Source organism: Schistocerca serialis, chromosome 3, assembly GCF_023864345.2.
Source record: "Schistocerca serialis cubense isolate TAMUIC-IGC-003099 chromosome 3, iqSchSeri2.2, whole genome shotgun sequence".
Classification (NCBI taxonomy): Eukaryota; Metazoa; Arthropoda; class Insecta; order Orthoptera; family Acrididae; genus Schistocerca; species Schistocerca serialis.
In genome coordinates, this window is record NC_064640.1 from 1,053,753,661 (window position 1) to 1,053,776,565 (window position 22,905).

Below are 22,905 nucleotides of genomic sequence, written 5' to 3' on the forward strand. Positions count from 1 at the left end.
TATTTTGCAGCTGTGACTTATTAAGCTGATAGTTCGGTAATTTTCACATGTGTCAACACCTGCTTTCTTTGGGATTGGAATTATTATATTCTTCTTGAAGTCTGAGGGTATTTCGCCTGTTTCATACATCTTGCTCACCAGATGGTAGAGTTTTGTCAGGACTGGCTCTCCAACGGCCGTCCGTTGTTCCAATGGAATATTGTCTACTCCGGGGGCCTTGTTTCGACTCAGGTCTTTCAGTGCTCTGTCAAACTCTTCACGCAATATCATATCTCCCATTTCATCTTCATCTACATCCTCTTCCATTTCCATAATATTGTCCTCAAGTACATCGCCCTTGTATAGTCCCTCTATATACTCCTTCCACCTTTCTGCTTTCCCTTCTTTGCTTAGAACTGGGTTTCCATCTGAGCTCTTGTTATTCATATAAGTGACTCTCTTATCTCCAAAGGTCTCTTTAATTTTCCTGTAGGCGGTATCTATCTTACCCCTAGTGAGATAGGCCTCTACATCCTTACATTTGTCCTCTAGCCATCTATGCTTAGCCATTTTGCACTTCCTGTCGATCTCATTTTTGAGACGTTTGTATTCCTTTTTGCCTGTTTCACTTACTGCATTTTTATATTTTCTCCTTTCATCAATTAAATTCAATATTTCTTCTGTTACCCAAGGATTTCTACTAGCCCTCGTCTTTTTACCTACTTGATCCTCTGCTGCCTTCACTACTTCATCCCTCAAAGCTACCCATTCTTCTTCTACTGTATTTATTTCCCCCATTCCTGTCAATTGCTCCCTTATGCTCTCCCTGAATCTCTGTACCACCTCTGGTTCTTTTAGTTTATCCAGGTCCCATCTCCTTAAATTCCCACCTTTTTGTAGTTTCTTCAGTTTTAATCTACAGGTCATAACCAATAGATTGTGGTCAGAGTCCACATCTGCCCCTGGAAATGTCTTACAATTTAAAACCTGGTTCCTAAATCTCTGTCTTACCATTATATAATCTATCTGATACCTTTTAGTATCTCCAGGGTTCTTCCATGTATACAACCTTCTTTCATGATTCTTAAACCAAGTGTTAGTTATGATTATGTTGTGCTCTGTGCAAAATTCGACCAGGCGGCTTCCTCTTTCATTTCTGTCCCCCAATCCATATTCGCCTACTATGTTTCCTTCTCTCCCTTTTCCTACACTCGAATTCCAGTCACCCATGACTATTAAATTTTCGTCTCCCTTCACAATCTGAATAATTTGTCGTATTAACAAAGAAATTGCGTCGCTACGAAATATTATGGGCTCTATGGCTTCTCCATCTAAATCGAGTAACGTTTCTATGGAAACGACAGGATTTTCTTTTGGGATACGAGTATCTCTTTTCCGATGCACTATTCCTTCTTTACTGCATCCCTCGTTCCTCACATTGACGAATTAACACAGAAACTGTGTCGCCATGAATTACTATGGGTTCTATTACTTCTCCCTCTAAATCGAGTAACGTTGCTAAGGAATCGACAGGTTTTTCTTTTGGGATACGGGGATATCCTTTCAGATGCACTATTCCTTCTTAACTGCATCTCTCGCTCCCTCATAATGACGAATAAACATAGAAATGGCGTCGCTATGATATACTATGGGTTCTATGACTTCTCCTTCTAAATCGAGTAACGTTTCTATGGAAACGACAGGATTTTCTTTTGGGATACGGGTATATACTTTCCGATGCACTATTCCTTCTTTACTGCATCCCTCGCTCCCTCACATTGTCGTTTTAACACAGAAATTGCGTCGCTACGAAATACTATGGGCTCTATGGCTTCTCCATCTAAATCGAGTAACGTTTGTATGGAAACGACAGGATTTTCTTTTGGGATACGAGTATCTCTTTTCCGATGCACTATTCCTTCTGTACTGCATCCCTCGTTCCTCACATTGACGAATTAACACAGAAACTGTTTCGCTATGAAGTACTATGGGTTCTATGACTCCTCCCTGTAAATCGAGTAACGTTGCTATGGAAACGACAGGTTTTTCGTTTGGGATACGGGTATATCCTTTCAGATGCACTATTCCTTCTTAACTGCATCTCTCGCTCCCTCATAATGACGAATAAACACAGAAATGGCGTCGCTATGAAATACTATGGGTTCTATGTATTCTCCTTCTAATTCGAGTAACGTTTCTATGGAAACGACAGGATTTTCTTCTGGGATACGGGTATATCCTTTCAGATGCACCATTCCTTCATTACCGCATCCCTCGTTCCTCACATGGACGAATTAACACAGAAACTGTGTCGCTATGAAATACTATGGCTTCTATGACTTCTCCCTCTAAATCGAGTAACGTTGCTATGGAAACGAAAGGTTTTTCTTTTGGGATACGTTTATATCCTTTCAGATGCACTATTCCTTCTTTACTACATCCCTCGCTCCCTCACATTGTCGTATTAACACAGAAATTGCGTCGCTACGAAATACTATGGGCTCTATGGCTTCTCCATCTAAATCGAGTAACGTTTCTATGGAAACGACAGGATTTTCTTTTGGGATACGAGCATCTCTTTTCCGACGCACTATTCCTTCTTTACTGCATCCCTCGATCCTCACATTGACGAATTAACACAGAAACTGTGTCGCTATGAAATACTATGGGTCCTATGACTTCTCCCTCAAAATCGAGTAGCGTTGCTATGGAAACGACAGGTATTTCTTTTGGGATACGGGTATATCCTTTCAGATGCACTATTCCTTATTAGCTGCATCTCTCGCTCCCTCATAATGACGAATAAACACGGAAATGGCGTCGCTATGAAATACTATGGGTTCTATGACTTCTCCTTCTATATCGAGTAACGTTTCTATGGTAACGACAGGTTTTTCTTTTGGGATACGGGTATATCCTTTCAGAAGCACTATTCCTTTTTTACTGCATCCCTCGTTCCTCACATTGACGAATTAACACAGATACTATGTCGCTATGAAATACTATGGGTTCTATGACTTCTCCCTCTAGATCGAGTAACGTTGCTAAGGAAAAGACAGCTTTTTCTTTTGGGATACGGGTATATCCTTTCTGATGCACTATTCCTTCTTAACTGCATCTCTCGCTCCCTCTTAGTGACGAATAAACACAGAAATGGCGTCGCTATGAAATACTATGGGTTCTATGACTTCTCCTTCTAAATCGAGTAACGGTTCTATAGAAACGACAGGATTTTCTTTCGGGATACGGGTATATCCCTTCAGATGCACTATTCCTTCTTTACTGCATCCCTCGCTCCCTCACATTGTCGTATTAACATAGAAATTGCGTCGCTACGAAATACTATGGGCTCTATGGCTTCTCCATCTAAATCGAGTAACATTTCTATGGAAACGACAGGATTTTCTTTTGGGATACGAGTATCTCTTTTCCACTGCACTATTCCTGTTTTACTGCATCCCTCGTTCCTCACATTGACGAATGAACACAGAAACTGTGTCGCTATGAAATACTATGGGTTCTATGACTTCTCCCTCTAAATCGAGTAACGTTGCTATGGAAACGACAGGTTTTTCTTTTGGGATACGGGTATATCCTTTCAGATGCACTATTCTATCTTAACTGCATCTCTCGCTCCCTCATAATGACGAATAAACACAGAAATGGCGTCGCTATGAAATACTATGGGTTCTATGACTTCTCCTTCTAAGTCGAGTAACGTTTCTATGGAAACGACAGGATTTTCTTTTGGGATACGGGTATATCCTTTCAGATGCACTATTCCTTCTTTACTGCTTCCCTCGCTCCCTCACATTGTCGTATTAACACAGAAATTGCGTCGCTACGAAATAGTATGGGCTCTATGGCGTCTCCATCTAAATCGAGTAACGATTCAATGGAAACGACAGGATTTTCTTTGGGATACGAGTGTATCTTTTTCGATGCACTATTCCTTCTTTACTGCATCCCTCGTTCCTCACATTGACGAATTAACACAGAAACTGTGTCGCTATGAAATACTATGGGTTCTATGACTTCTCCCTCTAAATCGAGTAACGTTGCTACGGAAACGACAGGTTTTTCTTTTGGGATACGGGTATATCCTTTCAGATGCACTATTCCTTCTTAACTGCATCTCTCGCTCCCTCATAATGACGAATAAACACAGAAATGGCGTCGCTATGAAATACTATGTGTTCTATGACTTCTCCTTCTAAATCGAGTACCGTTTCTATGGAAACGACAGGATTTTCTTTTGGGATACTGGTATATCCTTTCAGATGCACTATTCCTTCTTTACTGCAGCCCTCGCTCCCTCACATTGTCGTATTAACTCAGAAATTGCGTCGCTACGAAATACTATGGGATCTATTGCTTCTCCATCTAAATCGAGTAACGTTTCTATGGAAACGACAGGATTTTCTTTTGGGATACGAGTATATCTTTTCCGATGCACTATTCCTTCTTTACTAAATCCCTCGTTCCTCACATTGACGAATTAACACAGAATCTGTGTCGCTATGAAATACTATGGGTTCTATGCCTCATCCCTCTAAATCGAGTAACGTTGCTATGGAAACGACAGGTTTTTATTTTGGGATACGGGTATATCCTTTCAGATGCACTATTCCTTCTTAACTGCATCTCTCGCTCCCACATAATGACGAATAGACACAGACATGGCGTCGCTATGAAATACTATGGGTTCTATGACTTCTCCTTCTAAATCGAGTAACGTTTCTATGGAAACGACAGGATTTTCTTTTGGGATACGGGTATATCCTTTCAGATGCACTATTCCTTCTTTACTGCATCCCTCGCTCCCTCACATTGTCGTATTAACTCAGAAATTGTGTCGCTACGAAATACTATGGGCTCTATGGCTTCTCTATCTAAATCGAGTAACGTTTCTATGGAAACGACAGGATTTTGTTTTGGGATACGAGTATCTCTTTTCCGATGCACTATTCCTTCTTTACTGCATCCCTCGTTCCTCACAATGACGAATTAACACAGAATCTGAGTCGCTATGAAATACTATGGGTTCTATGCCTCCTCCCTCTAAATCGAGTAACGTTGCTATGGAAACAAGAGGTTTTTCTTTTGGGTTACGAGTATCTCTTTTCCGATGCACTATTCCTTCTTTACTGCATCCCTCGTTCCTCACATTGACGAATTAACACAGAAACTGTGTCGCTATGAAATACGATGTGTTCTATGACTTCTCCCTATAAATCGAGTAACGTTGCTATGGAAACGACAGGTTTTCCTTTTGGGATACGGGTATATCATTTCAGATGCACTATTCCTTCTTAACTGCATCTCTCGCTCCCTCATAATGACGAATAAACACAGAAATGGCGTCGCTATGAAATACTATGGGTTCTATGAGTTCTCCTTCTAAATCGAGTAACGTTTCTATGGAAACGACCGGATTTCCTTTTGGGATACGTGTATATCCTTTCAGATGCACTATTCCTTTTTTACTGCATCCCTCGTTCCTCACATTGACGAAAGAATACAGAAACTGTGTCGCTATGAAATACTATGGGTTCTTTGACGTCTCCCTCTAAATTGAGTAACGTTGCTATGGGAACGACAGGTTTTCCTTTTGGGATACGGGTATATCCTTTTAGATGCACTATTCCTTCTTAACTGCATCTCTCGCTCCCTCATAATGACGAATAAACACAGAAATGGCGTCGCTATGTAAACAATGGGTTCTATGACTTCTCCTTCTAAATTCGAGTAACGTTTCTACGGAAACGACTGGATGTTCTTTTGGGATATGGGTATATCCTTTCAGATGCACTATTCCTTCTTTACTGCATCCTTCGTTCCTCACATTGACGAATTTACACAGAAACTGTGTCGCTATGAAATACTATGGGTTCTATGACTTCTCCCTCTAAATCGAGTAACGTTGCTATGGAAACGACAGGTTTTTCTTTTGGGATACGGGTATATATTTTCAGAGGCACTATTCCTTGTTAACTACATCTCTCGCTCCCTCATAATTACGAATAAACACAGAAATGGCGTCGCTATGAAATACAATGGCTTCTATGACTTCTCCATCTAAATCGAGTAACGTTTCTATGGAAACGATAGGATTTTCTTTTGGGATACTGGTATATCCTTTCAGATGCACTATTCCTTCTTTACTGCGTCCCTCGCTCCCTCACATTGTCGTATTAACACAGAAATTGCGTCGCTACGAAACACTATGGGCTCTATGGCTTCTCCATCTAAATCGAGTAACGTTTCTATGGAAACGACAGGATTTTCTTTTGTGATACGAGTATCTCTTTTCCGACGCACTATTCCTTCTTTACTGCATCCCTCGATACTCACATTGACAAATTAACACAGAAACTGTGTCGCTATGAAAAACTATGGGTTCTATGACTTCTCCCTCTAAATCGAGTAACGTTGCTATGGAAACGACAGGTTTTTCTTTTGGGATACGGGTATATCCTTTCAGATGCACTACTTCTTCTTAACTGCATCTCTCGCTCTCTCATAATGACGAATAAACACAGAAATGGCGTCGCTATGAAATACTATGGGTTCTATGACTTCTCCTTCTAAATCGAGAAACGTTTCTATGGAAACGACAGAATTTTCTTTTGGGATACGGGTATATTCCTTCAGATGCACTATTCCTTCTTTACTGCATCCCTCGTTTCTTACATTGACGAATTAACACAGAAACTGTGTCGCTATGAAATACTGAGGGTTCTATGACTTCTCCCACTAAATCGAGTAACGTTGCTATGGAAACGACAGGTTTTTCTTTTGGGATACGGGTATATCCTTTCAGATGCACTATTCCTTCTTAACTGCATCTCTCGCTCCCTCATAATGACGAATAAACACAGAAATGGCGTCGCTATGAAGTACTATGGGTTCTATGACTTCTCCCTCTAAATCGAGTAACGTTTCTATGGAAACGACAGGATTTTCTTTAGGGACACGGGTATATCCTTTCAGATGCACCATTCCTTCTTTACTGCATCCCCCGCTCCCTCACATTGTCGTATTAACACAGAAATTGCGTCGCTACAAAATACTAGGTGCTCTATGACTTCTCCATTTAATCGAGTAACATTTCTATGGAAGCGACAGGATTTTCTTTTGGGATACGAGTATCTATTTTCCGATGCACTATTCCTTCTTTACTGCATCCCTCGTTCCTCACATTGACGAATTAACACAGAAACTGTGTCGCTATGAAATACTCTGGGTTCTATGACTTCTCCCTCTAAATCGAGTAACGTTGCTATGGAAACGACAGGTTTTTCTTTTGGGATACGGGTATATCCTTTCAGATGCACTATTCCTTCTTAACTGCATCTCTCGCTCCCTCATAATGACGAATAATAACATAAATGGCGTCGCTATGAAATACTATGTGTTCTATGACTTCTCTATCTAAATCGAGTAACGTTTCTATGGATACGACAGGATTTTCTTTTGGGATACGGGTATATCCTTTCAAATGCACTATTCCTTCTTTACTGCATCCCTCGTTCCTCACATTGAAGAATTAACACAGAAACTGTGTCGCTATGAAATACTATGTGTTCTATGATTTCTCCCTTTACATCGAGTAACCTTGCTATGGAAACGACAGGTTTTTCTTTTGGGATACGGGTATATCCTTTCAGATGCACTATTCCTTCTTAACTGCATCTCTCGCTCCCTCATAATGACGAATAAACACAGAAATGGCGTCGCTATGAAATACTATGGGTTCTATGACTTCTCCTTCTAAATCGAGTAACGTTTCTATGGAAACGACAGGATTTTCTTTTGGGATACGGGTATATCCTTTCAGAAGCACTATTCCTTCTTTACTGCATCCCTCGCTCCCACACATTGTCGTATTAACACAGAAATTGCGTCGCTACGAAATACTATAGGCTCTATGGCTTCTCCATCTAAATCGAGTAACGTTTCTATGGAAACGACAGGATTTTCTTTTGGGATACGAGTATCTCTTTTCCGATGCACTATTCCTTCTTTACTGCATCCCTCTTTCCTCACATAGACGAATTAACACAGAAACAGTGTCGCTATGAAATACTATGGGTTCTAGGACTTCTCCCTCTAAATCGAGTAACGTTGCTATGGAAACGACAGGTTTTTCTTTTGGGATAGGGGTATATCCTTTCAGATGCTCTATTCCTTCTTAACAGCATCTCTCGCTCCCTCATAATGACGAATAAACGCAGAAATGGCGTCGCTATGAAATACTATGGGTTCTTGGACTTCTCCTTCTAAATCGAGTAACGTTTCTATGAAAACGACAGGATTTCCTTTTGGGATACGGGTATATCCTTTCAGATGCACTATTCCTTCTTTACTGCATCCCTCGCTCCCTCACACTGTCGTATTAACACAGAAATTGTGTCGCTACGAAATAGTATGGGCTATATGGCTTCTCCATCTAAATCGAGTAACATTTCTATGGAATCGACAGGCTTTTCTTTTGGGATACGAGTATCTCTTTTCCGATGCACTATTCCTTCTTAACTGCATCTCTCGCTCCCTCATAATGACGAATAAACACAGAAATTGCGTCGTTACGAAATACTATGGGTTCTATGGCTTCTCCCACTAAATCGAGAAAAGATTCTATTGAAACACAGGATTTTCTTTTGGAGTACGAGTATCTCCTTTCCGATGCACTATTCCTTCTTAACTGCATCTCTCGCTCCCTCATAATGACGAATAAACACAGAAATGGCGTCGCTATGAAATACTATGGGTTCTATGACTTCTCCTTCTAAATCGAGTAACGTTTCTATGGAAACGACAGGATATTCCTTTGGGATACGGGTATATCTTTTCAGATGCACTATTCCCTCTTTACTGCATCCCTCGCTCCCTCACATTGTCGTATTAACACAGAAATTGCGTCGCCACGAAATACTATGATCTCTATGGCCTCTCCATCTAAATCGAGTAACATTTCTATGGAAACAACAGGATTTTCTATTGGAGTACGAGTATCTCCTTTCCGATGCACTATTCCTTCTTAACTGCATCTCTCGCTCCCTCATAATGACGAATAAACACAGAAATGGCGTCGCTATGAAATACTATGGGTTCTATGACTTCTCCTTCTAAATCGAGTAACGTTTCTATGGAAACGACAGGATTTTCTTTTGGGATACGGGTATATCCCTTCAGATGCACTATTCCTTCTTTACTGCATCAATCGCTCCCTCTCATTGTCGTATTAACACAGAAACTGTGTCGCTATGAAATACTATGAGTCCTATGACTTCTCCCTCTAAATCGAGTAACGTTGCTATGGAAACGACAGGTTTTTCTTTTGGGATACGGGTATATCCTTTCAGATGCACTATTCCTTCTTAACTGCATCTCTCGCTCCCTCATAATGACGAATAAACACAGAAATGGCGTCACTATGAAATACTATGGGTTCCATGACTTCTCCTTCTAAATCGAGTAACGTTTCTATGGAAACGACAGGATTTTCTTTTGGGATACGGGTATAAACTTTCAGATGCACTATTCCTTCTTTACTGCATCCTTCGCTCCCTCACATTGTCGTATTGACACAGAAATTGCGTCGCTACGAAATACTATGGGCTCTATGGCTTCTCCCTCTAAATCGAGAAACGTATCGATTGAAACGACAGGATTTTCTTTTGGAGTACGAGTATCTCCTTTCCGATGCACTATTCCTTCTTAACTGCATCTCTCGCTCCCTCATAATGACGAATAAACACAGAAATGGCGTCGCGATGAAATACAATGGGTTCTATGACTTCTCCTTCTAAATCGAGTTACGTTTCTATGGAAACGACTGGATTTTCTTTTGGGATACGGGTATATCTTTTCAGATGCACTATTCCTTCTTTACTGCAATCCTCGTTCCTCACATTGACGAATTATCACAGAAACTGTGTCGCTATGAATGACTATGGGTTCTATGACTTCTCCCTCTAAATCGAGTAATGTTGCTATGGAAACGACAGGTTTTTCTTTTGGGATACGGGTATATCCATTCAGATGCACTATTCCTCCTTAACTGCATCTCTCGCTCCCTCATAATGACGAATAATCAATAAAATGGTGTCGCTATGAAATACTGTGTGTTCTATGACTTCTCCTTCTAAATCGAGTAACGTTTCAATGGAAACGACAGGATTTTCTTTTGGGATACGGGTATATCCTTTCAGATGCACTATTCCTTTTTTACTGCATCCCTCGCTCCCTCACATTGTCGTATTATTACAGAAATTGCGTCGCTACGAAATACTATGTGCTCTATGGCTTCTCCATCTAAATCGAGTAACGTTTCTATGGAAACGACAGGATTTTCTTTTGGGATACGAGTATCTCTTTTCCGATGCACTATTCCTTCTTTGCTGCATCCCTCGTTCCTCACATTGACGAATTAACACAGAAACAGTGTCGCTATGAAATACTATGGGTTCTATGACTTCTCCCTCTAAATCGAGTAACGTTGCTATGGAAACGACAGGTTTTTCTTTTGGGATACGGGTATATCCTTTCAGATGCACTGTTCCTTGTTAACTGCATCTCTCGCTCCCTCATAATGACAAATAAACACAGATTTGGCATCGCTATGAAATACTATGGGTTCTATGACTTCTCCTTCTAAATCGAGTTACGTTTCTATGAAACGACAGGGTTTTCTTTTGGGATACGGGTATATCCTTTCAGATGCACTATTCCTTCTTTACTGCATCCCTCGCTCCCTCACATTGTCGTATTAACTCAGAAATTGTGTCGCTACGAAATACTATGGGCTCTATGGCTTCTCTATCTAAATCGAGTAACGTTTCTATGGAAACGACAGGATTTTGTTTTGGGATACGAGTATCTCTTTTCCGATGCACTATTCCTTCTTTACTGCATCCCTCGTTCCTCACAATGACGAATTAACACAGAATCTGAGTCGCTATGAAATACTATGGGTTCTATGCCTCCTCCCTCTAAATCGAGTAACGTTGCTATGGAAACAACAGGTTTTTCTTTTGGGTTACGAGTATCTCTTTTCCGATGCACTATTCCTTCTTTACTGCATCCCTCGTTCCTCACATTGACGAATTAACACAGAAACTGTGTCGCTATGAAATACGATGTGTTCTATGACTTCTCCCTATAAATCGAGTAACGTTGCTATGGAAACGACAGGTTTTCCTTTTGGGATACGGGTATATCATTTCAGATGCACTATTCCTTCTTAACCGCATCTCTCGCTCCCTCATAATGACGAATAAACACAGAAATGGCGTCGCTATGAAATACTATGGGTTCTATGAGTTCTCCTTCTAAATCGAGTAACGTTTCTATGGAAACGACCGGATTTCCTTTTGGGATACGTGTATATCCTTTCAGATGCACTATTCCTTTTTTACTGCATCCCTCGTTCCTCACATTGACGAATGAATACAGAAACTGTGTCGCTATGAAATACTATGGGTTCTTTGACGTCTCCCTCTAAATTGAGTAACGTTGCTATGGGAACGACAGGTTTTCCTTTTGGGATACGGGTATATCCTTTTAGATGCACTATTCCTTCTTAACTGCATCTCTCGCTCCCTCATAATGACGAATAAACACAGAAATGGCGTCGCTATGTAAACAATGGGTTCTATGACTTCTCCTTCTAAATTCGAGTAACGTTTCTACGGAAACGACTGGATGTTCTTTTGGGATATGGGTATATCCTTTCAGATGCACTATTCCTTCTTTACTGCATCCTTCGTTCCTCACATTGACGAATTTACACAGAAACTGTGTCGCTATGAAATACAATGGGTTCTATGACTTCTCCCTCTAAATCGAGTAACGTTGCTATGGAAACGACAGGTTTTTCTTTTGGGATACGGGTATATATTTTCAGAGGCACTATTCCTTGTTAACTACATCTCTCGCTCCCTCATAATTACGAATAAACACAGAAATGGCGTCGCTATGAAATACAATGGCTTCTATGACTTCTCCATCTAAATCGAGTAACGTTTCTATGGAAACGATAGGATTTTCTTTTGGGATACTGGTATATCCTTTCAGATGCACTATTCCTTCTTTACTGCGTCCCTCGCTCCCTCACATTGTCGTATTAACACAGAAATTGCGTCGCTACGAAACACTATGGGCTCTATGGCTTCTCCATCTAAATCGAGTAACGTTTCTATGGAAACGACAGGATTTTCTTTTGTGATACGAGTATCTCTTTTCCGACGCACTATTCCTTCTTTACTGCATCCCTCGATACTCACATTGACAAATTAACACAGAAACTGTGTCGCTATGAAATACTATGGGTTCTATGACTTCTCCCTCTAAATCGAGTAACGTTGCTATGGAAACGACAGGTTTTTCTTTTGGGATACGGGTATATCCTTTCAGATGCACTACTTCTTCTTAACTGCATCTCTCGCTCTCTCATAATGACGAATAAACACAGAAATGGCGTCGCTATGAAATACTATGGGTTCTATGACTTCTCCTTCTAAATCGAGAAACGTTTCTATGGAAACGACAGAATTTTCTTTTGGGATACGGGTATATTCCTTCAGATGCACTATTCCTTCTTTACTGCATCCCTCGTTTCTTACATTGACGAATTAACACAGAAACTGTGTCGCTATGAAATACTGTGGGTTCTATGACTTCTCCCACTAAATCGAGTAACGTTGCTATGGAAACGACAGGTTTTTCTTTTGGGATACGGGTATATCCTTTCAGATGCACTATTCCTTCTTAACTGCATCTCTCGCTCCCTCATAATGATGAATAAACACAGAAATGGCGTCGCTATGAAGTACTATGGGTTCTATGACTTCTCCCTCTAAATCGAGTAACGTTTATATGGAAACGACAGGATTTTCTTTAGGGACACGGGTATATCCTTTCAGATGCACCATTCTTTCTTTACTGCATCCCCCGCTCCCTCACATTGTCGTATTAACACAGAAATTGCGTCGCTACAAAATACTATGTGCTCTATGACTTCTCCATTTAATCGAGTAACATTTCTATGGAAGCGACAGGATTTTCTTTTGGGATACGAGTATCTCTTTTCCGATGCACTATTCCTTCTTAACTGCATCTCTCGCTCCCTCATAATGACGAATAATAACATAAATGGCGTCGCTATGAAATACTATGTGTTCTATGACTTCTCTATCTAAATCGAGTAACGTTTCTATGGATACGACAGGATTTTCTTTTGGGATACGGGTATATCCTTTCAAATGCACTATTCCTTCTTTACTGCATCCCTCGCTCCCTCACATTGTCGTATTAACACAGAAATGGCGTCTCTACGAAATACTATGGGCTCTATGGCTTCTCCATCTAAATCGAGTAACGTTTCTATGGAAACGACAGGATTTTCTTTTGGGATACGAGTATCTCTTTTCCGATGCACTATTCCTTCTTTACTGCATCCCTCGTTCCTCACATTGAAGAATTAACACAGAAACTGTGTCGCTATGAAATACTATGTGTTCTATGATTTCTCCCTTTACATCGAGTAACCTTGCTATGGAAACGACAGGTTTTTCTTTTGGGATACGGGTATATCCTTTCAGATGCACTATTCCTTCTTAACTGCATCTCTCGCTCCCTCATAATGACGAATAAACACAGAAATGGCGTCGCTATGAAATACTATGGGTTCTATGACTTCTCCTTCTAAATCGAGTAACGTTTCTATGGAAACGACAGGATTTTCTTTTGGGATACGGGTATATACTTTCAGAAGCACTATTCCTTCTTTACTGCATCCCTCGCTCCCACACATTGTCGTATTAACACAGAAATTGCGTCGCTACGAAATACTATAGGCTCTATGGCTTCTCCATCTAAATCGAGTAACGTTTCTATGGAAACGACAGGATTTTCTTTTGGGATACGAGTATCTCTTTTCCGATGCACTATTCCTTCTTTACTGCATCCCTCTTTCCTCACATAGACGAATTAACACAGAAACAGTGTCGCTATGAAATACTATGGGTTCTAGGACTTCTCCCTCTAAATCGAGTAACGTTGCTATGGAAACGACAGGTTTTTCTTTTGGGATAGGGGTATATCCTTTCAGATGCTCTATTCCTTCTTAACAGCATCTCTCGCTCCCTCATAATGACGAATAAACGCAGAAATGGCGTCGCTATGAAATACTATGGGTTCTTGGACTTCTCCTTCTAAATCGAGTAACGTTTCTATGAAAACGACAGGATTTCCTTTTGGGATACGGGTATATCCTTTCAGATGCACTATTCCTTCTTTACTGCATCCCTCGCTCCCTCACACTGTCGTATTAACACAGAAATTGTGTCGCTACGAAATAGTATGGGCTATATGGCTTCTCCATCTAAATCGAGTAACATTTCTATGGAATCGACAGGCTTTTCTTTTGGGATACGAGTATCTCTTTTCCGATGCACTATTCCATCTTTACTGCATACCTCGTTCCTCACATTGACGAAATAACACAGAAACTGTGTCGCTATGAAATACTATGGGTTCTATGACTTATCCCTTCTAAATCGAGTAACGTTGCTATGGAAACGACAGGTTTTTCTTATGGGATACGGGTATATCCTTTCAGATTCACTATTCCTTCTTAACTGCATCTCTCGGTCCCTCATAATGACGAATAAACACAGAAATTGCGTCGTTACGAAATACTATGGGTTCTATGGCTTCTCCCACTAAATCGAGAAAAGATTCTATTGAAACACAGGATTTTCTTTTGGAGTACGAGTATCTCCTTTCCGATGCACTATTCCTTCTTAACTGCATCTCTCGCTCCCTCATAATGACGAATAAACACAGAAATGGCGTCGCTATGAAATACTATGGGTTCTATGACTTCTCCTTCTAAATCGAGTAACGTTTCTATGGAAACGACAGGATATTCCTTTGGGATACGGGTATATCTTTTCAGATGCACTATTCCCTCTTTACTGCATCCCTCGCTCCCTCACATTGTCGTATTAACACAGAAATTGCGTCGCCACGAAATACTATGATCTCTATGGCCTCTCCATCTAAATCGAGTAACATTTCTATGGAAACAACAGGATTTTCTATTGGAGTACGAGTATCTCCTTTCCGATGCACTATTCCTTCTTAACTGCATCTCTCGCTCCCTCATAATGACGAATAAACACAGAAATGGCGTCGCTATGAAATACTATGGGTTCTATGACTTCTCCTTCTAAATCGAGTAACGTTTCTATGGAAACGACCGGATTTTCTTTTGGGATACGGGTATATCCCTTCAGATGCACTATTCCTTCTTTACTGCATCAATCGCTCCCTCTCATTGTCGTATTAACACAGAAACTGTGTCGCTATGAAATACTATGAGTCCTATGACTTCTCCCTCTAAATCGAGTAACGTTGCTATGGAAACGACAGGTTTTTCTTTTGGGATACGGGTATATCCTTTCAGATGCACTATTCCTTCTTAACTGCATCTCTCGCTCCCTCATAATGACGAATAAACACAGAAATGGCGTCACTATGAAATACTATGGGTTCCATGACTTCTCCTTCTAAATCGAGTAACGTTTCTATGGAAACGACAGGATTTTCTTTTGGGATACGGGTATAAACTTTCAGATGCACTATTCCTTCTTTACTGCATCCTTCGCTCCCTCACATTGTCGTATTGACACAGAAATTGCGTCGCTACGAAATACTATGGGCTCTATGGCTTCTCCCTCTAAATCGAGAAACGTATCGATTGAAACGACAGGATTTTCTTTTGGAGTACGAGTATCTCCTTTCCGATGCACTATTCCTTCTTAACTGCATCTCTCGCTCCCTCATAATGACGAATAAACACAGAAATGGCGTCGCGATGAAATACAATGGGTTCTATGACTTCTCCTTCTAAATCGAGTTACGTTTCTATGGAAACGACTGGATTTTCTTTTGGGATACGGGTATATCTTTTCAGATGCACTATTCCTTCTTTACTGCAATCCTCGTTCCTCACATTGACGAATTATCACAGAAACTGTGTCGCTATGAATGACTATGGGTTCTATGACTTCTCCCTCTAAATCGAGTAATGTTGCTATGGAAACGACAGGTTTTTCTTTTGGGATACGGGTATATCCATTCAGATGCACTATTCCTCCTTAACTGCATCTCTCGCTCCCTCATAATGACGAATAATCAATAAAATGGTGTCGCTATGAAATACTGTGTGTTCTATGACTTCTCCTTCTAAATCGAGTAACGTTTCTATGGAAACGACAGGATTTTCTTTTGGGATACGGGTATATCCTTTCAGATGCACTATTCCTTTTTTACTGCATCCCTCGCTCCCTCACATTGTCGTATTATTACAGAAATTGCGTCGCTACGAAATACTATGTGCTCTATGGCTTCTCCATCTAAATCGAGTAACGTTTCTATGGAAACGACAGGATTTTCTTTTGGGATACGAGTATCTCTTTTCCGATGCACTATTCCTTCTTTGCTGCATCCCTCGTTCCTCACATTGACGAATTAACACAGAAACAGTGTCGCTATGAAATACTATGGGTTCTATGACTTCTCCCTCTAAATCGAGTAACGTTGCTATGGAAACGACAGGTTTTTCTTTTGGGATACGGGTATATCCTTTCAGATGCTCTATTCCTTCTTAACTGCATCTCTCGCTCCCTCATAATGACGAATAAACACAGAAAAGGCGTCCCTATGAAATACTATGGGTTCTATGACTTCTCCCTCTAAATCGAGTAACGTTGCTATGGAAACGACAGGATTTTCTTTTGGGATACGGGTATATCCTTACAGCTGCACTATTTCTTCTTTACTGCATCCCTCGTTCCTCACATTGACGAATTAACACAGAAACTGTGTCGCTATGAAAAACTATGGGTTCCATGACTTCTCCCTCTAAATCGAGTAACGTTGCTATGGAAACGACAGGTTTTTCTTTTGGGATACGGGAATATCCTTTCTGATGCACTATTCCTTCTTAACTGCATCTCTCGCTCCCTCATAATGACGAATAAACACAGAAATTGCGTCGATATGAAATACTATGGGTTCTATGACTTCTCCTTATAAATCGAGTAACGTTTCTACGGAAACGACAGGATTTTCTTTTGGGATACGGGTATATCCTTTCAGATGCACTATTCCTTCTTTACTGCATCCCTCGCTCCCTCACATTGTCGTATTAACACAGAAATTGCGTCGCTACGAAATACTATGGGCTCTATCGCTTCTCCCTCTAAATCGAGAAACGTTTCTATTGAAACGACAGGATTTTCTTTTGGAGTACGAGTATCTCCTTTCCGATGCACTATTCCTTCTTAACTGCATCTCTCGCTCCCTCATAATGACGAATAAACACAGAAATGGTGTCGCTATGAAATATTATGGGTTCTATGACTTCTCCTTCTAAATCGAGTAACGCTTATACGGAAACGACAGGATTTTCTTTTGGGATACGGGTATATCCTTTCAGATGCACTATTCCTTCTTTACTGCATCCCTCGTTCCTCACATTGACGAATTAACACAGAAATTGTGTCGTTATGAAATACTATGGGTTCTATGACTTCTCCTTCTAAATCGATTAACGTTTCTATGGAAACGACAGGATTTTCTTTTGGGATACAGGTATATCTTTTCAGATGCACTATTCCTTCTTTACTGCATCCCTCGCTCCCTCACATTGTCGTATTAACACAGAAATTGCGTCGCTACGAAATACTATGGGCTATATGGCTTCTCCATCTAAATCGAGTAACATTTCTATGGAAACGGCAGGCTTATTTTTCGGATAAGAGTATCTCTTTTCCGATGCACTATTCCTTCTTTACTGCATACCTCGTTCCTCACATTGACGAATTAACACAGAAACTGTGTCGCAATGAAATACTATGGGTTCTATGACTTCTCCCTCTAAATCGAGTAACGGTGCTATGGAAACGACAGGTTTTTCTTTTGGGATACGGGTATATCCTTTCAGATGCACTATTCCTTCTTAACTGTATCTCTCGCTCCCTCATAATGACGAATAAACACAGAAATGGCGTCGCTATGAAATACTATGGGTTCTATGACGTCTCCTTCTAAGTCGAGTAACGTTTCTATGGAAACGACAGGATTTCCTTTTGGGATACGGGTATATCCTTTCAGATGCACTATTCCTTCTTTACTGCATCCCTCGCTCCCTCACATTGTCGTATTAACACAGAAATTGCGTCGTTACGATATACTATGGGCTCTATGGCTTCTCCCACTAAATAGAGAAAAGTTTCAATTGAAACGACAGGATTTTCTTTTGGAGTACGAGTATCTCCTTTCCGATGCACTATTCCTTCTTAACTGCATCACTCGCTCCCTCATAATGACGAATAAACACAGAAATGGCGTCGCTATGAAATACTATGGGTTCTATGACATCTCCTTCTATATCGAGTAACGTTTCTATGGAAACGACAGGATTTTCTTTTGGGATACGGGTATATCTTTTCAGATGCACTATTCCCTCTTTACTGCATCCCTCGCTCCCTCACATTGTCGAATTAACACAGAAATTGCGTCGCCACGAAATACTATGGGCTCTATGGCCTTTACATCTAAAACGAATAACATTTCTATGGAAACGACAGGATTTTCTTTTGGAGTACGAGTATCTCCTTTCCAATACACTATTCCTTCTTAACTGCATCTCTCGCTCCCTCATAATGACGAATAAACACAGAAATGGCGTCGCTATGAAATACTGTGGGTTCTATGACTTCTCCCTCTAAATCAAGTAACGTTTCTATGGAAACGACAGGATTTTCTTTTGGGATACGGGTATATCCTTTCAGATGCAGTATTCCTTCTTTACTGCATCCCTCGCTCCCTCACATTGTCGTATTAACACAGAAACTGTGTCGCTATGAAATACTATGAGTTCTATGACTTCTCCCTCTAAATCGAGCAACGTAGCTATTGAAACGACAGGATTTTCTTTTGGAGTACGAGTATCTCTTTTCCGATGAACTATTCCTTCTTTACTGCATCCCTCGTTCCTCACATTGACGAATGAACACAGAAACTGTGTCGCTATGAAATACTGTGGGTTCTATGACGTCCCCCTCTAAATCGAGTAACGTTGCTATGGAAACGACAGGTTTTTCTTTTGGGATACGGGTATATTCTTTCAGATGCACCATTCCTTCTTAACTGCATCTCTCGCTCCCTCATAATGACGAATAAACACAGAAATGGCGTCGCTATGAAATACTATGGGTTCTATGACTTCTCCTTCTAAGTCGAGTAACGTTTCTATGGAAACGACAGGATTTCCTTTTGGGATACGGGTATATCCTTTCAGATGCACTATTCCTATTTTACTGCATCCCTCGCTCCCTCACATTGTCGTATTAACACAGAAATTGCGTCGTTACGATATACTATGGGCTCTATGGCTTCTCCCACTAAATAGAGAAAAGTTTCTATTGACACGACAGGATTTTCTTTTGGAGTACGAGTATCTCCTTTCCGATGCACTATTCCTTTTTAACTGCATCTCTCGCTCCCTCATAATGACGAATAAACACAGAAATGGCGTCGCTATGAAATACTATGGGTTCTATGACTTCTCCTTCTAAATCGAGTAACGTTTCTATGGAAACGACAGGATTTTTTTTTGGGATACGGGTATATCTTTTCAGATGCACTATTCCTTCTTTACTGCATCCCTCGCTCCCTCACATTGTCGTATTAACACAGAAATTGCGTCGCCACGAAATGCTATGGGCTCTATGGCCTCTCCATCTAAATCGAATAACATTTCTATGGAAACGACAGGATTTTCTTTTGGAGTACAAGTATCTCCTTTCCGATGCACTATTCCTTTTTAACTGCATCTCTCGCTCCCTCATAATGACGAATAAACACAGAAATGGCGTCGCTATGAAATACTATGGGTTCTATGACTTCTCCTTCTAAATCGATTAACGTTTCTATGGAAACGACAGGATTTTCTTTTGGGATACAGGTATATCTTTTCAGATGCACTATTCCTTCTTTACTGCATCCCTCGCTCCTTCACATTGTCGTATTAACACAGAAATTGCGTCGCTACGAAATACTATGGGCTATATGGCTTCTCCATCTAAATCGAGTAACATTTCTATGGAAACGGCAGGCTTATTTTTGGGATACGAGTATCTCTTTTCCGATGCACTATTCCTTCTTTACTGCATACTTCGTTCCTCACATTGACTAATTAACACAGAAACTGTGTCGCAATGAAATACTATGGGTTCTATGACTTCTCCCTCTAAATCGAGTAACGTTGCTATGGAAACGACAGGTTTTTCTTTTGGGATACGGGTATATTCTTTCAGATGCACTATTCCTTCTTAACTGCATCTCTCGCTCCCTCATAATGACGAATAAACACAGAAATGGCGTCGCTATGAAATACTATGGGTTCTATGACTTCTCCTTCTAAGTCGAGTAACGTTTCTATGGAAACGACAGGATTTCCTTTTGGGATACGGGTATATCCTTTCAGATGCACTATTCCTATTTTACTGCATCCCTCGCTCCCTCACATTGTCGTATTAACACAGAAATTGCGTCGTTACGATATACTATGGGCTCTATGGCTTCTCCCACTAAATAGAGAAAAGTTTCTATTGACACGACAGGATTTTCTTTTGGAGTACGAGTATCTCCTTTCCGATGCACTATTCCTTTTTAACTGCATCTCTCGCTCCCTCATAATGACGAATAAACACAGAAATGGCGTCGCTATGAAATACTATGGGTTCTATGACTTCTCCTTCTAAATCGAGTAACGTTTCTATGGAAACGACAGGATTTTTTTTTGGGATACGGGTATATCTTTTCAGATGCACTATTCCTTCTTTACTGCATCCCTCGCTCCCTCACATTGTCGTATTAACACAGAAATTGCGTCGCCACGAAATGCTATGGGCTCTATGGCCTCTCCATCTAAATCGAATAACATTTCTATGGAAACGACAGGATTTTCTTTTGGAGTACAAGTATCTCCTTTCCGATACACTATTCCTTCTTAACTGCATCTCTCGCTCCCTCATAATGACGAATAAACACAGAAATGGCGTCGCTATGAAATACTATGGGTTCTATGACTTCTCCCTCTAAATCGAGTAACGTTTCTATGGAAACGACAGGATTTTCTTTTGGGATACGGGTATATCCTTTCAGATGCACTATTCCTTCTTTACTGCATCCCTCGCTCCCTCACATTGTCGTATTAACACAGAAACTGTGTCGCTATGAAATACTATGAGTCCTATGACTTCTCCCTCTAAATCGAGTAACGTTGCTATGGAAACGACAGGTTTTTCTTTTGGGATACGGGTATATCCTTTCAGATGCACTATTCCTTCTTAACTGCATCTCTCGCTCCCTCATAATGACGAATAAACACAGAAATGGCGTCACTATGAAATACTATGGGTTCCATGACTTCTCCTTCTAAATCGAGTAACGTTTCTATGGAAACGACAGGATTTTCTTTTGGGATACGGGCATAAACTTTCAGATGCACTATTCCTTCTTTACTGCATCCTTCGCTCCCTCACATTGTCGTATTGACACAGAAATTGCGTCGCTACGAAATACTATGGGCTCTATGGCTTCTCCCTCTAAATCGAGAAACGTATCGATTGAAACGACAGGATTTTCTTTTGGAGTACGAGTATCTCCTTTCCGATGCACTATTCCTTCTTAACTGCATCTCTCGCTCCCTCATAATGTCGAATAAACACAGAAATGGCGTCGCGATGAAATACTATGGGTTCTATGACTTCTCCTTCTAAATCGAGTTACGTTTCTATGGAAACGACTGGATTTTCTTTTGGGATACGGGTATATCTTTTCAGATGCACTATTCCTTCTTTACTGCAATCCTCGTTCCTCACATTGACGAATTATCACAGAAACTGTGTCGCTATGAATGACTATGGGTTCTATGACTTCTCCCTCTAAATCGAGTAATGTTGCTATGGAAACGACAGGTTTTTCTTTTGGGATACGGGTATATCCATTCAGATGCACTATTCCTCCTTAACTGCATCTCTCGCTCCCTCATAATGACGAATAATCAATAAAATGGTGTCGCTATGAAATACTGTGTGTTCTATGACTTCTCCTTCTAAATCGAGTAACGTTTCTATGGAAACGACAGGATTTTCTTTTGGGATACGGGTATATCCTTTCAGATGCACTATTCCTTTTTTACTGCATCCCTCGCTCCCTCACATTGTCGTATTAATACAGAAATTGCGTCGCTACGAAATACTATGTGCTCTATGGCTTCTCCATCTAAATCGAGTAACGTTTCTATGGAAACGACAGGATTATCTTTTGGGATACGAGTATCTCTTTTCCGATGCACTATTCCTTCTTTGCTGCATCCCTCGTTCCTCACATTGACGAATTAAAACAGAAACAGTGTCGCTATGAAATACTATGGGTTCTATGACTTCTCCCTCTAAATCGAGTAACGTTGCTATGGAAACGACAGGTTTTTCTTTTGGGATACGGGTATATCCTTTCAGATGCACTGTTCCTTGTTAACTGCATCTCTCGCTCCCTCATAATGACGAATAAACACAGATTTGGCATCGCTATGAAATACTATGGGTTCTATGACTTCTCCTTCTAAATCGAGTTACGTTTCTATGGAAACGACAGGGTTTTCTTTTGGGATACGGGTATATCTTTTCAGATGCACTATTCCTTGTTTACTGCATCCCTCGTTCCTCACATTGACGAATTAACACAGAAACTGTGTCGCTATGAAATACTATGGGTTCTATGACTTCTCCCTCTAAATCGAGTAACGTTGCTATGGAAACGACAGGTATTTCTTTTGGGATA